General features: G+C 30.6%; 1 non-coding gene across 1 annotated transcript; it reads left to right on the top strand.

Annotated features, from left to right (window-relative positions):
- Positions 1 to 5603: 5603 nt before the first annotated feature.
- On the top strand, positions 5604 to 5676 carry Trnat-ugu (transfer RNA threonine (anticodon UGU)). The gene has a single exon. It is a non-coding gene; the product is annotated as a tRNA-Thr (tRNA).
- The last annotated feature ends 1310 nt before the right edge of the window (positions 5677 to 6986 follow it).

The following is a 6986-nucleotide window of genomic DNA, read 5'->3' as shown; positions in this document are numbered from 1 at the left end:
GCGCACACGTCAGGACTCAAAACACCGCGCTCTACTGGGTACGGATACAGACAGTAATGCCAGATTGAGGGGTGTCTCCCCAGAAAATGAGAGCATTACGTAGGAGGAACTTATAATTGTGGAGGCATTGTAGAAATCGGGAACAAGCTGCCAAAAATCATAAGTTTTGCTATTCCATCAATGTAAAAAACAAAACTGATATGTAAAATGTAAAAACTTTGCGTTACAGTACTTTCATAAAAATACAGGATTAAAAGAATGACATTTTAGTCCTCCGCAATGACGACACATTAATGATTACACGACTCACATAATTACGTGATATCCGTGGTGCTGTTCATGTATATAGAGGATGGTCATTGATTACAATCTGATGTTGTTTTTGGTTTTTCGAAAATATTAAAGAAAAATGGAGGGAATTTTGAACAAAATAGAGGGGAAAAGGCTGACGATCATCTGGCAATATCAGTTACATCGCCACTGCCGCCACGCCAACAGTGTATTGTCACATTGACTACGTGCAATATTGATAAATAAAACTTTACACACAACCACAAATTAGTTGTTTCATTAATTAAATAAAATAAATAAATACAACAATTAAACAATTTAAAAATAAAATAATTTAATAAACGTAGGTATTCTTAAACTGTAGGAAAATTGATTCATAAGTACGAATGGGCGACAACAAGTGAAAATACTTGGCTCAGCGTTACAACTAATACCTATTTTGAAATTTCGTTATCATACTTTTCTATAACATACCGAGACATTTCTGATTTTGATAAAACTTTACGAAAACCTTACTTTACTAAATAACGTAAAAGTAGTTAATACTTAAAAATATATTCGAAATGTTATTCCAGTTTTTTAAAAAATAATTCTATTAGGTAGTACTGTCTATTTACGATTACTTTTATACGGAGTTAATAGATAACATTAACAGCAGTTGTACTAACTAAAACTACTAAATGTTTCCTTATTAAATCGACCATTTCCTGTCAAATTAAATTCTAACCGGATACGATAATCTACTGCTGGAATTAAATAATTGACTCAAATAGTCACAGTAGCTTAACGACTATGATTTTATTTATATTTAGCTTATCAGTCTAGAGATTAGAGATCCATTTTAGAAATAATATATAGTTCTGAGTCATGTTGCTAGATCTTTTGATTAAGGCTAACTAGAAACAATTAATTCGTTTTAACTTATTGAAATATCTTAAAATGATACGTAATGAAAAATAGTATATATCGTCGACGAAATATACTATATATTGTAAAAACCACGGTCCCATGTCTATCCGTGATTTGCCATATGGTTTTATGCCTTCGTATCCGTGTAATTCCAATAACATATATTATTTTTGAAACGTGAACTAAGCATGCATAGCAATAGTTGGATAGCAGAAATAAGATTTTAAAGAATTGCATTAAATTCTCAATTATTAAACGTAGTGGTTTTTCTCTCGATTAATACCGATTGACAATTTTTATTAAGAGACTGGCAGGTATTGTCACACTCATTTTAAATATATATATAAATCAACTAATTATTTAAATATAGAACCTATTAAATTATTCCGGAATTATCTAATAGTACTCTTTTGTTTTAAATAAAGAAAAGCAGTTATATAGTATCACGAGTATTCTCTCTGTAACCAGTAGGTATTAATTTTGTTGATACACTTTTTAGCCAGACACGGAACCGGTTGTACGTTACTAGTTTATTAACGTTCGTGCATTACTGAAATTGCTATAATGATCGACCTCTGAGTATTAAGATGTAGATTACACGAACTTGATTGCAGCAATACAGTTATGCGTACATGGTTTTGAATGCTACAGGTCTGCATACAGGAAGATCTCAATTTAATCGAAGCGTATCTGAATGTTACCAGAAATAAAATAAAAATAAGATTTTTTCATAAAATACTTAAAATCATGTGCCCCTGAATTATGTGGGTCAATGTGCAGTACTACAGCTTCTTTAAATTAAATTCCGAAATAATATAATTATATTTTTTTATGGATGGTTATGGATAATTAAAGGGTATACCCGTACGTGCTAACGGCGTACACTGGCGGGAGTCTAGTGAAGGATGATAGATGAGCATGAGGTTCAAGTCAGTTAGCAAATTACCAGGAATTTATCAGGATTAGGGGGAAACTTGTGAAGGCGAGCTCCACATTACTACAATCAGTTTTCCCTGTAATGCGTTGTAATGTTGAAATGTACATTACTGTGCTATACCTTGTTTAGCTAGATTTATTATGCTGGAATAACATACCCTAAGAGACTTAAGTATAATTGAGACGATACAAAAAATATATAATATTATATCTTACTTAACTTTCAACTTACTGAAACTTCTGTAACGAACCAAATTAGTCCTAGAGACAGCGGTAGATATATCCTTTGACACATAAAATTCGAATATGGCAGGTACAGCAATGTCAACAGTTGACAATGCCTCTGACTATTCTGTCGATGGGATTATAGTTGTTAGGATATGTATGTATATACACTTTCGCTCGGGGAGAGATATTATTCGTGATCGTGATACAAGCAGTCACGATATATCGTGTCAATGAATACACACCACACCGTAGATTATCTATATAGATTATATTAAGTTCCTTAATGCAAAAAGCGGTAAATGTGAAAGTGCTCCATATTATTATCAAGACAGGTTTTTTACATTATAAAACAGTTGTAATCAATATTTATGTAAATCTATATATGTAATAAAAAATGTAACCGATCGCTGACTGGCCGAATATTTTTTAATACGTATATGATATACGATATGAATTTTTGCTAGCGGGTATCTCAGATATATCAGAAATGGAGTGACCATTTTGAGTGAAGTTTGTACTAATATAGTACGGTAAGCTTCAATTAAAATTTTACGTTTGTGCCATTTTTATACTACAGATAATGGCTAAGTGGGGTATTACATTATTTATGTTTATCATAATATATTCGTATGATAACGTAGTTCAATTGCATTTCACGACGATTAATTAAATTCTGGTATAAAATGTACACTCACTTTAAATTGTTATATCATGTTACAGGCATATTTTAATTAGCTAAAAAGTATTGAGTAAGCTAAGTAAGTAAGTAAGTGGTTGAAATAATCGTACAAAGCCGAAGCCACCCGCTAGTATGTAATAAAAAAATAAAAAATATTTTGTTATGTCACATCTTCACTATGGAGTCATCATTTTAGTCAGTTATTCCAAACTAAGTAGAACTTGTATCCCATAGATGTAGCGTTACTGGCTGCATCTTATGGCTCTGCCTGCGTGAGTTCAGATAAAAAGTATATATTCGTATATTTTACGATATTATTCATATTTTTACTAAACTTTAATAGAATGTGTCTCGTACTTTTTGTCTAAAAGAGTCACAAATATCCATTATTCAGCAAGAATGATTTTCTAAAAAGTCGTATGCTTACAATAGTCCATTTTTTACAATAGAATCAGTAATAATTTGGATTAATACAAAACTTACACACACATGAACACTGATTAGTTGAGAATTCGTGATTCTACACGCATTTACGTAATGTAGGATTAATTAATTGTAGGAACACCCACCGAGAAGGCAAGTCAGGTGTTTTACCATGTGTGGTACATACAATGATATGCTTGATTTTATTAGGGTTTTGGAGCGAAATGGAAGCCTTTAATGTTATCAAGTCTGTCGGTCTACAAGCAAATTCTATTTTTTTTATAAAAATTATAAGTTAATACGTTAGTGAAATAATCTGTCCTTCTATAAATTTCTTTAAAATCCGTTCAGGTGTTTAGACGTGTAATTGTAACAAACAGACAGTCAAACACAATTTCAAATTTATAATATTAGATTGAATTTTTGGAATAAATATTTATAGTTAAGGTTTTTTGCGGCAGATAAAATACTTTATAATGCAATCAGAAGTTATCTTTAATTTTTTTTTACAATTCGTTATGTGCTGAGATATTTTTGAGTTTATTATTGTTCATTACAATAATAAACTCAAAAATATCTCAGCATACTTAACTATATTAAGCAAACATAAAACTTCTTAATAAGATTATTTTATTCTTTCTTTTACAAATAAACACAGAAATTATATAATTACCTGCAGGCATAATGTGAAAATGTTTTTAAAATTATTTGTACCTTTTTGTGTCAAGTAAAATTATAATTCATTTCCATAAAAGGCACTAACTTACCATTGTTTATAATTCAGTGTATTATTGATGAAGCAATAAAATAGGTTCTTTTTCTTTCAAAATTACATTTTTGAGTTATAACAACTGTCATTAGCTCTTTTGATGCAGTGATGCATATGGTCTGAGTGGGTGACATTTTCTTATAATAACAACTTTTGCCGCTCGGCCGTAGTCTTAGAAAGTTGCTCAAATAAAGGAGACAAACTATACATGTGAGCGAAGAGACTATTATTATATATGTTAGTAAATAATTATTGTTAAACAATATGACGCTGGTTTTTAGAAAGAAACGGTATATTTAATAACATTAAAAATTCAGATATAAATGTCAGTATACAATATTTTTATATATAAAGTAAAGGACAATAGAATAGAATAGAATAGAAAATCATTTATTCAAATAAACTTAATTTAAGCACTTTTGAATAGTCATAACAATTTGTTTTTTATCTACCACTTCCACTTTATCTCCACTTAATCAAAATATAAACAATGTACATATAAAACGTCTTCATCTTAGGTAAAATATCTATATCCCAAATGCTACGTATATCTTCAATTTCGTGGATAAAATTGTGAGTGTGAGAGACCTAACAAATAAACTCTATTTCGCATTTACAAATTAGTAAATATTTTTAGCGGGTATCATATCCTCCTCGAGTATACCAATACATTGAGACCCAAAGTGGGATTTACTATATTAGTAGTACATACATATATAAATATGTTATATCGTATAATGTTAATTTAAGTTGTAGTTAGGACGATCATTAAACTCGACGTTTGTCCATTGACCTGTCAATATCATCCCATGTTAGGCGGCTGTCAGATTGCCGTTTTAGGAGCATGCAAAGAAGCTTTACCTTTACATGGCATGTTCTACATTTAGAACAATGTTTAGCATATGTCAATCAATATAATATGTTTATTAATGGAGACGTAGTTAATATAAAAAAAATATAGATAACGTATCCGTAAGTTCATAACTTATAACTAACGTAAAATGTATAAGTGAGATCATCCATTAAAATATTTCTGTAATGGGAAAATATTAAATAGTATATTGTTTTGATGTCATGAGAATTATGCCTGGATACATTTTTTTTATCTATTATACAAAGTACATTATGATCATAATATGTTTTTAAACTGTTTGTCACAATAAGTAGATGATACCCTTTTACTACTGAGCGATGACCGATGACGAAAGGGAGATAGGCATTTGATTGATAATTGTGATTTTTCGACAATCGCAAACCGATTGGAAGATACGTAATCAAAGGATCAGTGTATTTATTGATCACGTGAAATCACATTTAATAACCATGCAAACAAGTATCTCACCGCATTTTACGTCAACGCGTCACGTAGCCTCCATAGCTCAGGGGTTAGAGCACTGGTCTTGTAAACCAGGGGTCGAGAGTTCAAATCTCTCTGGAGGCAAGTATTACAGACTTGTTTTTTGTATAATGATTTCATTTAACGTATAACTTGGTTGTCTTAGTTTTTTTATTAGGTATTTTTCTTTCACATCAATATTAGAAAAATAAATTATTACATTTGTTTTAGTATAAATTAAATAAAGTATCTAGTACCATATACAATCCGTCCTAAAACAATATATGTGTAGTTTTTTTTAATCACAATACCATAAATATATTCTTTTTGTAACGCGTAAGCGATGGAGACACGTATTTAAAAAAAATAAATATGAATGTTAAGAATATAATTTTAACAATTTTAATATTATTAATTTTTGATATTTTCACTTGGATTTGTAGTAAATAAATTATCTATAAAATAAGAAAAAAGAAAGGTCCCAAATCGAGTAAGCCCCATTTTGTTAGACGCGAAACTCGGTCTTTCAACATTAGCTTCGCTCTGAGCAATTCTCCGAGCTAGCCCTGCGCAGGTTTTCCTTCCCTACAGAACCGACCCAAGATGACATTAATTAAAATGCGACGCTTTCCGTCCTGTCTCCGGGGACTTTCCACAGGGTGAAAAGAGTCATAGAGACTCTGAATGTAACCCCGATGGTTGAACTGATTGGAACCCTATAAAAAAGAATTTTATCGAACGTATATATACTTAAAAATATGAAAATACCGTTAGCGCGTTGCAGGATTCATTCGCTATCTTATAAGAATAATTAAAATTGTGGTTTACATAAATATTTTTACAACGAAAAATATACACAAACTTTCCACATAATTTATAGGAAAAAATGTAGCTCAGTTAATTAATTATATATGTGCAAAAATGAAACAAATTAAATTCCTAGACTAACAGCGCCATCTAGTGACAAAATGGTTTACTGAAAAAATGCTGTCACAGTGTTGCTTCAAATTCCAATAATACCTTCGTATTAATGTATATGCCTACAATACAGGTTGTATTACTAATTTATCGTCTTTATCATTTAGGTCGAACAAATATGTACTTTACAATCGATCGGTAAATCGGGTTTGAAGTAGTGGTGGCAGCTACATTAAATAAAAAGGACATAACTAAAACATTCTTTGTTTATTTAACAAAATTTCATGTCGCTTTTACTTGTTGAATAAAAAGTGACCATAAGCTCTCAGCTGAGGAATCTTGATAGTCATCCGTTGGCCGTAAAAGCCAACTTTGCTGTAAAGGTACAGAGTTTTGAATAGTTTGTTTGTAACATCCGTGATTCGTAATGAGGGAATATGATACCTGTACTGTAATTTAGACTTTAAGGAGCACATATTAAGTCGATATTTAGTTGT

The sequence above is a fragment of the Achroia grisella genome, unplaced genomic scaffold (genome assembly GCF_030625045.1).
Source record: "Achroia grisella isolate CSIRO2021 unplaced genomic scaffold, CSIRO_AGI_Agris_v1 utg546, whole genome shotgun sequence".
Classification (NCBI taxonomy): Eukaryota; Metazoa; Arthropoda; class Insecta; order Lepidoptera; family Pyralidae; genus Achroia; species Achroia grisella.
Note: the sequence above shows the minus strand (reverse complement) of the source record. Positions and strands in the feature narration are given on the sequence as shown.